Consider the following 16,927-nt stretch of genomic DNA (forward strand, 5'->3'; position numbering starts at 1 on the left):
TCCCTTGCAGACTCTTTTGCTCTTAGTCACCATCTTCCATCAGGAAATCCCATCTGAATCCTTGAAGTGAGTAAAGGAATCCTCTGGTACATTCTTCAGGCATTTTGCCTTACCCTCATCATAGCACCTAAAACAGTGCCTGGGGCTTCAATAGGGCCAGGCACATAGAAGGTGTTCAACAAATAGTACATGATTAATGACATTTACATAACTGGAATTGTGTTTACATGTCTATCTCCCCTATAAATAACAAAACAGATCTCTGTCACATCTCTGCTTAAAACCAGCTGTAAACTTCTTAACAATTTCAACAACAAATATTAGAATCTCAAATGGTGACAGGGTCATGGCAAGTAAGAAATGTGTAAAGCAGACTAAGGGTAACGATAGGGAGTCGCAGGGACTGTGGCAAACTGAAGAATGCCTGAGAGATCCTTGAGTAAAGGGAGAACATGTTAATCTTCATTGCCCATCACAATACCTAGAACATGGTAGGTCCGCATTCAATATATTCTCACTCTAGGTTTTCAAGGGATCAGTGGAACGATTCATATGTGGGGTACAGTATTTCCTACCCGCATTTCAGAATGGCATACACCAAGGTTAGGGTAATAAAAGGCACATTTGGCAATACAACTGAAGGCAGAGAGAGAGAGAGAGAGAGAGCAGGCAGGCTTTTAGCGTAACAGCACATCGATAGGTGAAGAGAAACTGAAAGTCATACTTGGAAGGTGATGTGACACCATCCCCATTGTCCTTTCCGGAGATGAGCCTGATGGACCTGAATTACTGACAACTCACAGCAGAAGCTGAAGAGGTGAGGGGGGTGTGGCACCTGTTTAGGTGAGAAAGAGATGGAGAGAACTGAGCCATGGAGAGGGATGGAGGAGAGAGCCCCAGGATGTGGTCATGAGGCAGGAAGTACCTGGTTACAAGGAACTGGGGTGGTGTTTGGAAGAGAAGGTCCAGGAAGAGTGCCCCTGAGGATGTGCCTTTTGTACTTTGTTAAATAAATAATGAGAGACAGCTATGTCTCAGGCAGAGAGAAGCCCAGGAACAAAGGTCCTGGGACAGGAACCGGCTTGGCACTTTGGGGAAACAGAAACAAAGGCCAGTGGAACTGGGTGGGTTGAGGCTGGGGAGCTTGGGACAAGGTGTGCTCTGTTCTATGCTCCAGGGCCAGATGGGAATGGAGCCTCAGTGCCATTCTGTGGAGTGTGGATTTTACTTTCAGTTAGGCAGGAGCTTGCTCATTCTGAACTCCAGCTCTCTGCTTTGGAGGTGACTCAGCTGCCTCCTTGTTTTTTCTCTGATTCTTGGCTTCTGTTCCTAGTACCACTGCTCACGCTCTTTCCTCCATGCCTGGGCCCCACCCAACACCCCTGAATCATTCTTTCTGGAGGAGGAGCCCAGACTTGTGTAAGTTACTAAAGCTCTGCATGTGATCCTGATGTACATTCAATATAGGGAACCAGAGGATCTCTCTCTCTCTCTCTCTCTTTCTCTCCCTCTGTCTCTCTCTGACTCTCTTTCTGTCTCTGTCTCTCTCTCTCCTCCTTTCTGTCTCTCGCTCTGTGTGTGTGTATGCATACATGCATACATATATGTATCTGTGTATCTATATACACAGTATTTATATACATAATTATATATATATCTACCCATCCATTCACCCCACTTATTATCTGTGTATCTATCTATCTATCTATCTATCTATCTATCTATCTATCTATCTAATCTATCTACCTACCTGTCTATCATCTACTATCATCTAGCTATCCATCTTTGTTTTATCTATCCACTTTTAATTAAGCAGAAAAGAAAACTTCAAAGAATATTAAATGACATCATCTTTATGTCTCTTAGTATAACGTTAATATAAACAATAAAAAGGAAACACAAGGAAAGAAAGAATGGGTAGGTCTCACTAAATAAAATAAAGGGCTCATTTTGCTATCATTTGCAACACTACAGTGATTAACCAGGTACCTGAATATTTTGGCAGGCTCATTTGGATTTCCTTAGGAAAAATTTCCAGAAGTGGAATTGCTTACTCAAGGAGTATTAAGTTTTAAAAACTTTCAATACACATTGTCAAATTGTTCCCTTAGCACTTACACCAATTCAGATCTCTCCAGTATCATTTATTTATTTATTTTTAAAAAGATAACTAAAAGGCAAGAGACATACTGGAAACAATTTTAGCCACATATATATTGAACAAAGGGTTAAGTGCTCTTTTACACAAAGCAGTCATAGAATAAGCAAAATTCTAAAACCCCAAAGGAAAATAAAATGGAACTGGGACATAAACTAATAAGTGAAAGGGAATGAAAATTTTGCTAATGAATATTTAAAACTGTATATATTCACACACATTAGTTACCAGAGAAACACAAGCCATAATTGCAGTAACATATTTTACTCTCAAATTTGTGATTAAAACCTACTTACCATTCTTGTGAGAGTGTGATGAAATGGACATTCATAGAATGCTGATGGGAATCTGAATTGGTATAAGCTCTATGGTAGCATTTTGACACTGCATAGCAAAACTCTTAAAAGCATTCATTTTTCTTAACTGGCTGATTCTACTTTTAGGTTTTTTTCTAAAGAAATAAATATGCAGAAATATTTTGCCATCAGCTAATTCATTGTTGAAAATAATAGCAGAGTTGGTATGATCTTTATGGAAAACAGTACGGAGGTTCCTCAAAAAATTAAAAATAGAGGCCGAGAGTGGTGGCTCATGCCTGTAATCCCAGCACTTTGGGAGGCCAAGGTGGACGGATCACCTGAGGTCGGGAGTTCAAGACCAGCCTGACCAACATGGTGAAACCCCGTCTCTACTAAAAATACAAAATTAGCTGGGCATGGTGGCGCATGCCTGTAGTCCCAGCTATTCAGGAGGCTGAGGCAGGAGAATCGCTTGAACCCAGGAGGCGGAGGTTGCAGTGAGCTGAGATCACGCCATTGCACTTCAGCCTGGGCAACAAGAGCAAAACTCAGTCCCCCCCACCCCCCAGAAAAAATAGAGCTACCATATGATCCAGAAATCTCACTACTGGTTATATACATCCAAAGGAAATGAAATTGGCATGTCAAAGAGATAGCCACACTCACATGTTCATGGCAGCGTTAGTCACAACAGCCAAGTTATGGAAGCAACATGTGTCCATCAACAGAACAACATACAGATGAAGAAAATGTGGTAGATGTACACTGTGGAATAATATTCAGCTTTATTTTAAAAATCCTGTTATTTGTGGCAATGTGCATGAAACTGGAGGACGTTATGCTAAGTGAAATAAGTCAGCCACAGAAAGACAGATATTGCATGATCTCTCATTTATATGTGGAATCTAAAAACATTTAACTCATAGAAACAGAAAGTAGAATGATGGTTTTCAGGGGCTGGTGGAGGGAGCATGGTTGTTGGGGAGATGTTTGCCAAAGGACACAAAATTTCAATTAGATAACAGGAATAAATTCAGAAGACCAGCTCTGCAACAGAGTGACTAGAGTTAATGATGTACTGTTTCTTAAAGAAGAAAAAAAAATGGCCAAAAAAATTAGAATCTGAATATTCAACAAAAAAGACTCGTTAAATACATTAGAATATTACAGCCTGAGAAAATGATGCCATCTATAAAATCCAAGATGTGGAAATGATAAGAAAAAAAGACAGTATGCAAAAATATGCGTACAGAGTGATCTCCATTTAAAACACAGTCACTCCCAGCTTATGCAATAGTTTTTATTTTGGAAAGTATTGTGCAATTCAAATTTTGCATAAGTCAAGAAGATCCTTTGTAGTCACTGCATATTTTAAAGTTGCAAAACTTTTGATGTGCCTTTTGTGTGCGTGTAATTCGAACTGTCATTCAAATATTTACCTTTTTATTGTCGAAGTAGCCAGGGTTCACACGAAAGGCAGCGAAGAATTTTTTGAATATCCCCCATAGTGCCTCACTTTGTGTGTGTTGTTTAATCAGTGCTTGGTAAACACTTGTTGGATTTATTTGTGGGAGGCTGTGATGGTTTTACTGATGCTTACCAAATATTTCTGACTCTTCATCTTTCCCAAATGTAATAGACAATCTGTGATCTCCTTGCACTTAGTTAGGGTCATGTGATTAAATTTAGCCAATGAGTTGTGAACTTCTTGATGGGCATTTAATGCCAGTGTGAGATCCACCAGAGAGCTTTTTTCCTCTGCTCTTGTGAATGGCAGTATTCCATATGATAGTTCCTCCATTATTCTTATTCTTAAAGTGAGGATGGCATGGAGCAGAGCCCTCAGCCAGCCTGTGATGAACATGTAGCATGCATAAAAAATGGGCCTTTGTTATTTCAACCCATCAAGATTTGGCGGATGTTTGTTACTGCCACAAATCCTAGCCCCTTGACACTCAAAGAGTGACCTGCAGATTGACTGCATCAGCCTCGTCTGGGGTTAGTTAGAATTTCAGAATCTTGGACCCCTCTTCCAGACCTACTGAATCAGGGGATGCCTTTTTTTTTTTTTTTTTTTTTTTTGAGACAGAGTCTCACTCTGTCACCCAGGCTGGAGTGCAGTGGTGAGATCTCAGCTCACTGCAGCCTCTGTCTCTTGCGTTCAAGTAATTCTCATGCCTCAGCCTCCTGAGTAGCTGGAACTACAGGGGTGCACCACCACGCCCAGCCAATTTTTGTATTTTTAGTAGAGACATGGTTTCACCACATTGGCCAGTGTTGTCTTGAACTCCTGACCTCAAGCGATCCACCCACCTCAGTCTCCCAAAGTGCTGGGATTACAGGCATGAGCCACTGTGCCCAGACCTAGGAGTTGCATTTTAATAAGGGACCTCAGGTGATCTGTGCACACAACAAGAATCCCAGAGTTCTGTTCTAGCTTATCTAGAGTGATACTCAAGGGAAGGGAGGCAGAATCCGTGGAAGTTGAGAAAGTGTACACAGGAGCCTCATTCCAGCGGGTAAGTCACTTAGCTTCTCTGAGTCTCAGTTTTCTGAGAGATTAACATGAGAATCCAATAAAAATAACGTACACTTCATAATGCATATTTTAAAATAAAATATATTATGTATATCTTTCTGTTATATATATTTATCCATAATGCACATTCAATAATGTACATCAAGGGTCCTAGTAAATGCTCAATAAATGATGGTGGGCATTATCATTTCAGAAAGAGGATAGATTGCCACATGCCGGAACTGGAGTCTTGGCTTTCTAAAGATCTTTTCCATTACCTCTGCAGCAAGAATGACATCTTCTAAAGACTCAGGATGGCCTCTAATGTAAGAATTCAGTAAATATTGATCAATTAACCCACCCACGATGAGGTTCCTGTCAACCACTTAATCACCTTCAAATGGCATGTTTATTTACTCAATTCTTCTTCTGCCCTGTTTCTGCAGCTTCATGGTCTAATTCCCTGATCCTCCAACCAGGAGGCCTCCCCAGGCCTGACAGAAGTGTTTGTAAAGGTAAGAACAGCTTTTAGCTTTGCATGCTTTTGTAGGATCAATGTTCTATCCCTCTTATGCCTACAGAGGGCCACTTTCTCTGAGAACTATGGAGAAATTGTTCAGCAGTAGTTAATACACACACACACACCACACACACACACTCTTTCTATTTCTAGCCAAGGCAGAGAACAGTGAATACCCCAGGGAAAGGACCTGGGTAAACATAATGATGATTGGACTGTTCCCCACTTGCTTTTGCTGGAGAGAACCATCTATAGTCTGTTTGTTCATTCCACCCTAAATCTTCCTGTGAGGAAGAAAATGCAGGGATTATTTATCTTTTTGTATTATGGAGAAACTGAAGTTAAGTGGCTCCCTAAGGCCATAGAGGCAGTGCCTACCAGGGCAGTGTTTGGAGTCGGGCAGGCCTGGGGATGAAAGCAAGGGACCACCGAGGATGAACCTGCGGCATCCTGAGTGCAGAATTTAACTCTCTAAGCCTCAGTTTCCACATGCAGCTCCTCCTGGCTGGGAAAGCCCCACCCCAGGCACTCCGTGATGTCAATTTTGAGTTGATTTTAAAATCAGGGAGTTGGATGCAATTATCTTATACAGAACTTTCCCAGACATGGAGCGTTAACTCATCTAATCTTCCTAATGAGAGGAAGAAATTGAGACAGAATCAGAGAGAAGAAATATAGGGGAAGAGAGAGAGAGAAAGAGAGAGGGAGAGAAAGAGAGAGAGGGAGAGCTGCTTACGGGAAACAGCATTTCATCCTTTATAAATAACAACCACATAAACCCAAACTACACTCAAAAAACTGAAGCCCACTATGAAATGGAAATGATGCTGAATCTCTGACATGGGGACCAGCAGTCCCAGTTTGCCAGGGACTAAGGAATTCCTAGGACATGGGACTTTCAGTGCTAAAACGAAAAAAGTCCCAGGAAATCCAAGGTGAGTTGGTCACCCTCATCTTTGATCAGGCCACAGAGATGACAAACTGGCCCAGCAAAGGTGGCATTTCAGGGCAGGCTGGGGCATATGTAAAAGAGAGATGTGGCCAGAAATTTCAAGAGAGGAATTGAAAACCTCCCTGGGCATCCACCACCCTCCTTCCTCATGCATGGCCTTGTCTGAGCTGAGGTTTGCAAGGGTGGCGTTGCTGGGCCAGGGGTTGGATCAATTTTTGGTAGGAGAGGGAGGTGGAGAAAGAATGGGAGGAATTGAAGCAGAGAAGCTCTTTAGAAGATAGACGCCAATTAGTAAAACTTAAAGAATAAGTTCAAAATTGGAAATCATGAATGTATCACAAGACATTTTTTAAAAAGATGGGGATCATGTAATTATAGAGGAGATGAAGGCTTGCTTTTCCCTGGCATTCCCTTCTGGCAGGAAAGAAACCAACAGGGCGACTTCATCACGCTGATTCCTTCACGCTCTGGCAGGCAAGTGATAAAATTATCAGATGAGGGTCCCCGGTCTCGTCTCCTACAGCCACTTTCGCCAAGTGTGCCGTGTCTAAAATAATGAAGGTGGCTTGATTAAATGTTCGCTGGCTGCAACCGCTGTGCTAATTTGGAGATGGGCTTATTAGTTTAATGACCGCTCCAAATCATCAGAATTCATTAGCATTAGTGCCACAGCTTCATCCGACCTCAGCCCAAGGCTCCAGGCTGCCACCGTCACCATTTCTCTATTTATATCACCCCTACTTCTCAGGGAGGACAGTGTGTGTGTGTGTGTGTGTGTGAGACAGCAGGCATGCATACATATGTATATGTGTGTGTACACGTGCAGGCACCACAACTAGGACTTCCTATGCACTTTACCTGCATAATGATTTTAGCTTTTCTTCCCTGAAAGAAAAGTTGTTGTAGCCTTTTTCTGTTTTTAACGCCTCCATACATGTGCAAAGAGGGGCTCTAAAAGTGCTTTGGTGAAATATTCTGTTTTAATTAGACTAAGGAGGGTAAAACCCAAATTGCTTACAATGACCCACAGGCTCTACGTGGCCACCCACCCTCCACCTACTGGGGGGTATCTGATTTCATCTCCTGCACGGTTCTTTTCCTCACTCTCCTCCAGATGCACAGACTTCCCATCGTGCTCCTCAAACATACCAGGCATGATTGCCACCTCAGGGCCTTTGCATTCTCTGCCCCCTCTGCCTGAAACTCCTTCCCAAGATAGCATCATGGAATACTCCCTTACTCCCAATTGTTGTTCAAATGTCACCCCGGGGAGGCCTATTCTGGCCATCTTATTTAAAAACATAACCTCCCTAATACCTCCCCCTCCACCTCACTCTGCCTTATTTATTCCTACCAAATACACCACATAATTTACATACATATCATATTTAATGCCTGACCCCCCTACCCACACTGTGTCACTGTTGCCTGTTTTGTCTACTGTTATATTCCCAGTGCTTAGAACTACCAGAGAGTTGGTGCTCAATACATAGTTGTTGAATGAATAAATGAATGATCGTATAAATGCAAGAGTGGTGTCAATATACAAGGAAATAAGGACCACCGTGGACTCACGGGAAGTCATTTATTGGTTGCCTTTCAGCTGAGCTGTCACCGGTGGTGTTACTTGGCACAGATGAAGGTGAATCGGCCAATATAATTCCCTCTCTTTCTGTAAGTTAGCTGGGAGGACACTGAGTGGAGGTGACAGGGAAGTTTGGGAGCTAAAATTTTGTACAGAGACATCGTGTGGGGCAAAGCTAAGGCTGAAGGAACCATGGTAACTTGAAGCTGCAAGGAAGAAGATGCTATAAGGGACAAGGAAGATACACAGGTGAGGAAATGAGGAAGACACTCACACATGAAAAGTGAATAGAACTGGGTTACATTAAGAGAGGAAAGGTCTCCAAATGACTGGCCCTGGGTATTTGTGTTTACTCCAGCGACATTGTAGCTAGTATCACCTTCCAAGAGGTTTTTCTCTACCTTGCTTTTGTTTGGGGTGTTCCATGAGATTTTCCCTTTTATATCTCTCTTTCCATCCACCACCCTCTTGGGGTTATAAAGTAGGTTGTTTAGCAAAAATATCCTTGCTAAAATATAGGGGTTGAAAATTCTAACTTATATTTGACTTGATTCTTCTTCTTCTCATCTGTAAAATGGGCCAGCTGTAGGTCAAATACTAGTGGTCTCCAGAAACATAGCTTAACCCTTCAAGGAGTAGAGAGGTCTACAGATCTCTGCCCCTGTGGGTTCATACAGAGAGAAGGGGCATAATGAGAGACGGGGTATAATGGGAGATGGGGTATAATGCAGAAAGATGTTTTTGAATGCAATTACTTTGTCTTTAAAATAAACTTTTAATTACGACAAAAGTGGTAAGCACTCAATGCAGAAAACATGGGAAATGCAGAGATAATAAGTAATATTTTATTCCTTGGAATATTTTGCTCCTTCCTTCCTTCCCTCCATCCTTCCCTCCCTCCCTCCTTTCCCTCCCTCCTTCCTTCTTTCCTTCCTTTCTTTCTTCCTTCATTTCCTCCCTTCCTCCCTCCCTCCTTCCTTCCTTTCTTTCTTTTCTTTCTTTTCTTTCTTTATTCTTGACAGAGTCTCACTCTGTCGCCCAGGTTAGAGTGAAATGGTGCAATCTTGGCTCACTGCAACCTCCGCCTCCCAGATTCAAGCCATTCTCCTGCCTCAGCCTCCTGAGTAGCTGGGATTGCAGGTGCCCACCAACAAGCCCAGCAAATTTATATATTATTAGTAAAGACATGGTTTCGCCATGTTGGCCAGGCTGGTCTTGAACTGACCTCAAGTGATCCACCCACCTCGGCCTCCCAAAGTGCTGAGATTATAGGCCTGAGCCACCACGCCCGGCCTTTGGTCCTTATTTCTGCAAAGATTATCTGTCGTGAGTATTCCTTGATTCTAAGGTGCACACGTGCTCTCCTGATTTCTGAGATCAGGACACATCTTAAAGGATAGGTACATATATTTAATATTTCACACCATTCATCTCATACCCCTCTAAATAAAAGAGGACATCAAATCAATATTGAATCTTATAATGACAATCATCTTAGATGAAAATATAGCACTCTCTTTCTCTCTTTCTCTCTCTCTTTGAAAAATGGCATCATGCTCTTTGCTGGTCTGCTTTTTTCTCGCTTCATTTTAACCACACCAATATCTGGAGCTTTGGTCAACTTGGCTTCTAGAAAATGTGGTAGGGAGTTTTCAAATGAGTGTGAGTTTTGCCTTTCCCTTTAACTCTCTAAATTGGTTTCTTAGGAATTAATTTGATAGTTCTTTTTCTAGATAATGTTTTAAAAAATATCTTCACATAAAAAACACATTCCAATTTTTTTTTTTTTTTTGAGATGGAGTCTAACTCTGTCACTAGGTTGGAGTGCAGTGGCTCAATCTCGGCTCACTGCAACCTCCGCCTCCTGGGTTCAAGTGATTCTCCTGCCTCAGCCTTGCGAATAGCTGGGACTATAGCCGTGTGCCACCACACCTGGCTAATTTTTGTGTTTTTAGTAGGGACGGGGTTTCACTGTGTTGACCAGGATGGTCTCGATCTCCTGACCTTGGTAGCTGCCAGCCTTGACTTCCCAAAGTGCTGGGATTACAGGCATGAGCCACAGAACCCAGCCGATCCAATCTTAAATTTACAACTTATGAGTTTTGTGACCTTATGCACGAGTCTTAATCTTTCTGGACTTCACTTTTTTGATCTGCGTAATGGGAACAGTAATAGGACCCCTCTCTGTGGGGGTATCTAAAGGATTATAGGAGGTAATGGATGTAAACGGCACTTATGAAAACACAGAGCAAGTATTCCATAAGTGGTAGCAATATTAAAAGGTTAAAAATCTGAAAAAAATCCATATAAACACAAAGAGAAAAATAACAATGATCTGCAATTTTGTTACTTAAAATGAAAACTACCTTTTAATTTATATTCATCCACACTTTCTGTACATTCTTAAGTATTATATATACACCCAGACACACATAGGCATGCACTTATATCCATACAAGTGAGATTAAACTGTATATGTCTTTCAGTAAACAACTTTTCCCATTCACCAATAAAGTATAAATATTTTTCCGGGTCAACTCCCTTAGATCTTTTATATTCCAAGAACACAGGATAAAAGAAGCTCTACCAAAACACAAATAACACGCAACAACAAAAACAACAACAATCTTCCCACCTTGATGTGTACATCTGTAATTGTGGTGTTAAAGTTATATAGGGAAAAAGGGAGAAAGCTTCATTTGTCTTCCTCCAGCTTGAGTTGATAGTTGGTGACTGGACTAATGGTCCCATGTACTGTTGTAACTTCAGGAACTGCCGTGAAGCAAGGATTCATCAAAGAGGGGAAGTGAGAGGATTTTGTTTGCGTATTTAATAAAAAAAATTTTTTAAAATAGAGATTTCCTTTAGCTTGGAGGTATGGTTTAATTAGAATGGTTTTTTCCTGGGTTTTTGTGCCCTCATTCTCCACCCCTCCTCCGTAGAGCCTGCCTGAGAAATGTCTTCTTAAATATGAACAAATAAAATCATCCTAATTAATCTACTCTTATGGAACACAGCACAAGGAAGAATCCTCCTTCAGTTTGACCTTCTGTGGTAGAGGAAAAGAGAGAAAGTCTAGATTTAAACAAACAAACAAATACAATGACAAAAAGCTCTGCTTTACTTTGGCTCTTTTGCTCTTGTCTGCTTACTTTCTCTCAATTGTGGGCTCCTTGAAGGAAGGTACCCCATCAGATTTATTTGTGCACCCTCAGAACCTCCATAATACAAGGTACAGATCTCGGAAGGAATAAGTGAATGAATGGATGAATGAATGTAAGAGGGAGTGATTTGCAAAATCATTGCCAGCTTTGCTATTTCTCTTTTCTCTTAGACACTATCAGTAATAGAAGACTACTACATTTTATTCGTCTAAGGAAGGGATGTTCTTAAACTTAGGTTTCCTCTACCTTCTTTCCTCAGAAAGAAAAAAACAATAAAGATTCCAATGAGGAAATTATAATAAAGAGGAGGCCATACACAGTGTTACATAACTCAAATTGCAAACCATGATTGGCTTTGGTAGGGAGGTGGGATTTGGGGGATGAGGAAGAACTTACTCAAGCTCCTCACATTTCAGTGCCCTAGGTAATCATCCACTGGAAATCCTCTTAAAGCCTACATTCATGCATTCCACATTTAAAATGCATAAAACTTTTGATGATTCAGAAGGTTCTGCTGGGGTGATGTGGTGGTCAGGGCCATGTGAATCCTAGGCCTTGTGAATCCTTATACCCCATAACATGTCTCAAGGGATTTCTCAAATCCCATGTTTACGAAAGTGAGCCTTATGCCCTTCTCTACACTTATACATGTTTAAAGGATTGTCTTGAAATGTGAAGAAACAAAGGTGTGGAAGTCAGAGCCCATTTCATTGTCTATGGAGCCAGGATCCCAACAGAAAAAAAAATTCCATTCAGCTGTTTAACTGAGAGACATTTCTATAAGGACTTTTTACAGAATTATGAGCTGAGTTAGGAGAACCAGAAATGGATGATGAAGCACCATCAGGGACTTCTAAAAGCAGGAAGTTGTCACCAACCCTGGAACACAAGGGACAGTGGGAGGAAAAGGACTCTTGGGGTCCAATGAAAGCTGGAGCCATGGAGTTGAGGCCACCCAGTGAGTGGTGTAGACAGGGGGAGCCACAAACCCTTTCAGATATATAATACAGAAGCAGAAAGGGAGTAGAGGCATTGAGACCCAAGCTCTCTCTCTTGCCATCCTCAGTCTTCTGCTGGTGTTTATCATTGGTCAAACCCAACTGAAAGCCAGGGGTAAGGGAACATGAGTTTTATAGTCTGCATGCATCACAGAGAGGGCAGAGCAAGGTAGAGAATTAACTTTTGTGATAGAGTTGGAGTTAGAATAATCAGCATCCTTGGTTCAAGGTGGTAAGAGGGAAGACAATGCCACCTGCCTATTTGTTGAGGAGACTGAGTTGACAGGAACGAAGTTTATTGGGTGATATTCCTGTGTAGAATCAAGATAGAAACTCCTCATTCTTTGGCAGGAAAGGTTCCCTCCAATTGTATACATTTGACATTGGTCTGAGTGATGGATGGAGAGAAAAAACAAAGGATACTAGGTCCTCGGTATGTTGTTTCACATGAAGACCACAAAGATTTTCTAGCTGAGAGATGTATTCTTATGGTAACCAGCTTCTAATAGTCCTAGCCTTATGTAGTTCCCTCCCACATTGTACCAGGGTTGGTCTGACCAATGGCATACAGCAGAAGTGACGGTGTTTCACCTCTGAGATTAGATAACAAAACATATTGCGGGTATATTATTTCTCCCCCATCCCCCACTTTCTTGCTCTCCTTTTTTCTTCCTCCCTCCTCCCCCCTCTCTCCTCTCCTCTCTGTCTTTCAACTGATTGCAGGGGGCAGTTTGGGGGAGCTACTTTGAGAGCAGCCCTGAAAGAGACCCACATATTGAGAATCTGAGACTTCCTGCCAACAGCCACATGAATAAGCATGGAAATGGATTTCCCTCAGTCAGGCCTTCAGATGAGATGACAGCCCATCTGACTACTTGACTGCAATGTCATGAGAGACTCTGAAGCAGAACCATGTAGTTAAGCTGCTTCCAGATTCTCAACCTTCAGAAACTGTGAGGTTAACTTTGAGGTTAAATGTATTTGCTCCTTTTCAGTAATGATTTGTAACATGCATTGAAACATTTTATTTTGTGCTTATTGTAGTCTTTCACAATGCCTGGGATTGGTACTCTCTTAACTGTGTAACAAAGTGCTTGTCTAGCCTCTCTGAGACTTGGTTTCTTCAATTTGCAGTGAAGATCATAATGATCCTATCAAAAGGGTTGGCCTGAGGATCAAATTGTTGGCCAAAATACTTACAGTATTCTAAGTCCTTAGGACGGTGCCTAAAACAGAGTAACTACTTAACAAACTTAGTTGTTATCATTAATGAAGGAGAGAAATGGGTTTCAAATACTATTTATAATTAAGAGCATGGCACCAATGAGACCTGAGATTGCAATTCGCCATTATTGCATAGTCTAGTTCAACTCTGTTATTTCTCTTGTCTAGAAGACAGTTCTGCTCCCTCACAATTGCTGCGATGCACAGTTTCCCAAAACACCATGCAGTTCTGCCAACCTCAGAGGCCTGGAGCTTTGAAACATCTCCCTCCTGACCATGGAGAATTGGCTGTCTCCACTCATGCCTCCTTGGCAGAAGGGGAATCCCTGATTTTCTGGACATGCTTTGTCACTCCCTGGGTGTGAGCCAGATCTTGCTCATGATTTCCATTCTCTAATGACTCTGGGATGAGTATGTGACTGAGTCATAGGGAGCCGGGTGGGGTGTGGGTGGCTGTATGGTGTTTATACTGAAATCACAGGGGGTTGGGGGCCTCATAGAAAATAGCAACAATGAGTAGATGACGGGTTCAGATGTGAGTTCAGCAAATCATCAAGGCATGTGTATACCTATGTAACAATCCTGCATGTTCTGCACATGTATCCCAGAACTTAAAGTATAATTTAAAAAAAGAAAAAAAAAAAAAAGGAAAATAGCAACAATGAATAGGGAGTCGGAGCAGCTCACCCAAGCTCTGTCATGTTTCATACTCAACCTGGGAAAATTCACCAACTTTCCTTGTTGCTAAAAACTGCCAAGTTTTTCAATCAGTAAGAGAATCTTCTTTCTCTCTAGGAATGATGTGAAGAGCACTATTAATAGCTTTTGTCTTGAAGCTTGAGCTGGCCTTCATGACAATCCTCCCACTTTGGCAAGAGAGTGCATCCATTTCAGTTTTTAACTCTCCCTTACTCCCCAGAAGCAGGTAAAAAGGAAAAGCAGCAATGAAAACAAGTAGCTGTCATTCTGTGTCAATTACCCTCTTAGGCATAGAAAACTCTGACTGGAAAAGAATGGAAGAAAATTGCCAAGTGGACAGAAGGTTGAATCCCAGTATTGTCTCTACAAAGCAATTCACCTTTCAGACTACACATGTTCAAAAAAGCATATGGGCCGGGTGTGGTGGCACATGCCTGTAATACCAACACTTCAGGAGGCCGAAGTTGGGGGATCACGTGGGGTCAGGAATTTGAGACCAGTCTGGCCAACATGGTGAAACCCCATCTTTACTAAAAATACAAAAATTATCCAGGCGTGGTGGCATACACTTGTAATCTCAGGTGTTCCGGAGGCTGAGGCAGAAGAATCACTTGAACCCAGGAGGCAGAGGTTACAGTGAGCCAAGGTTGTACCACTGCACTCCAACCTGGATGATAGAGTGAGTGAGACCCTGTCTTAAAACAAACAAACAAACAAACATGTACAAGCACATATTTAGGGTCATGCTGTTTACAGTAGTGAAAAATAGGAAGCTACAAAAATGACCATCTATTTGTGACAAATTCAACTAATTCATATACTTTCAAAAGTGGTATACTCTATAACCATTAGCAAGAATATGCTATATTTATTTGTATTATATACCCAAAGGATTATAACTCATTCTACTATAAAGACACACGCACACATATGTTTATTGTGGCACTGTTCACAATAGCAAAGACTTGGAATCAACCCAAATGCCTATTAATGATGGACTGGATAAAGAAAATGTGGCAGATATACACCATGGAATATTATGCAGCTATAACAAAGAACGGGTTCATGTCCTTTGCAGGGAAGCCATCATGCTCAGCAAACTAATACAGGAACAGAAAAGCAAACACTGCATGTTCTCACTCATAAGTGGGAGTTAAACAATGACACACCTGGACACAGGGAAGCTAACATCACACATGGGAGCCTGTCGGGGGATGGGGAGGCTAAGGTGGGGAGAGCATTAGGACAAATACCTAATGCGTGTGTGACTTAAAAACCTAGATGAGGGGTTGATAGTTGCAGCAAACCACTATGGCACGTGTATACCTATGTAACAAACCTGCATGTTCTGCACATGTATCCCAGAACTTAAAGTAAAATAAAAAAATAGATAAATAACAAACAAAATCACACACAGGAATGTACACAATATCCTATTAAGTGAGCCACATCACAGTATAATAGGAATAGTATAGTTCCATTTCTGTTTTGAATTATCATCTGAGTGTATATGTGCATATATTTATTTGAATAAAAAATGTAGATGTCTGGAACGTTACACACTAAACTATGAACAGTAATTGGGGGTTGCCTGGTTTTGGGAAGGATCAGAAGAAAAACAGCTTTTACTCTCTAAAACTCTATAAAATTTTATACTGTTTGAAATGCTAACAACGAACATATTTGTGGATGATTTTTAATTATTTTTTATGAACCAGCTTAAAAACAGAGAGGTATAAGACACAGTACCCTGGGTTTCTTCTAGTTTCTCTGCAACAAACTAGTTATGTACAACTAGCTAGTTGTGGAGAGAGGCCCAAAGTATAGGAGAAGGGGAAAAAATGAAGGGGTGTGGGAGAAAGAGAAGAAGGAAACTGGACAGTGGGAAGAGAAAATAACTACAGGAGTATAGAGCAACGGGAACTAGGGAAGAATTCTAAAACTCTAGACTCACCTGGAAGTTTGCTAAAAGACAAACTGGGGGCTTTAACCCTGGAGATCTTGAGTCAGTCGGTCTAGAGAGGGCAGGGGAAACTGCATTTTAATGCATCTCCCAGGTGTCTCTCATGAGAAACCATGAACAATGGGATTAAGGCCCAGCCCCACAACCACTGCCTCTGCAACCTTGGACAGGCTGCTTGACCTCTCTGTCCTTTTGTTCCCTCATATATAAAAAGAATTCCTTACACGCTCATTCTCAAATGTGAGTTTGTATCACAGTAGCCTGGAGGGCTTGTTAAAATGCAGATTTCTGAATCTCTCTTTCTGCATATTTCTGAGTCATTGGGTCTAGCAGTGAGCCCGATAAATCTGTATTTTGAACGAGTTCAAGTGCTGTCGATGCTGCTGGTCTAGAAATCACTTTTGAGAATCAGGACTTTACCAAGAGAACTTCTTCTTGGGACTCCTGAGAAATCAGCCAGTCAACATGATCAAGAGCTGGCTGGAAAGCCAGGCTCTTTTCCTCCAGACCTATTTGGGTCTTGAGGCCTTGAACACCCATGGGTCCCTTCTCCCCTCTGAACCCAGTTTACCCTCTGTGTCCCAGTTTTTCCATCCCCGAAACACCCAGATCTTCATGCGGGTTCTGCGAAGAAGTGGCAAGAACACAAACCCTGACATCAGCATCCTGCCCACTGGTAGGCAAGCTCTGCTCCTCCCTGCTCCACTCTGATGGGGAGGGGACAGGGGACAGATGTAAGAGTTGTTGAAAGAATTGAGTTAACCCAAGAGAACCACCTGGCACATAGTAGATGCTTTCCCAGTGAGATCTGTTGTTCTCAACACTCTACCATGCCTATCTGGTCACT

At 41.7% G+C, this 16,927-nt stretch overlaps 1 long non-coding RNA gene across 1 annotated transcript; it reads left to right on the forward strand.

The window, feature by feature from the left end:
* Positions 1–716: 716 nt before the first annotated feature.
* On the forward strand, positions 717–14,026 carry LOC117090960. Its single transcript, XR_004440176.1, has 4 exons — positions 717–817; positions 5,190–5,301; positions 5,422–5,490; positions 13,587–14,026. It is a non-coding gene; the product is annotated as an uncharacterized LOC117090960 (long non-coding RNA).
* Positions 14,027–16,927: the final 2,901 nt, after the last annotated feature.

This window comes from Trachypithecus francoisi, unplaced genomic scaffold (genome assembly GCF_009764315.1).
Source record: "Trachypithecus francoisi isolate TF-2019V2 unplaced genomic scaffold, Tfra_2.0 Lachesis_group11, whole genome shotgun sequence".
Lineage (NCBI taxonomy): Eukaryota > Metazoa > Chordata > Mammalia > Primates > Cercopithecidae > Trachypithecus > Trachypithecus francoisi.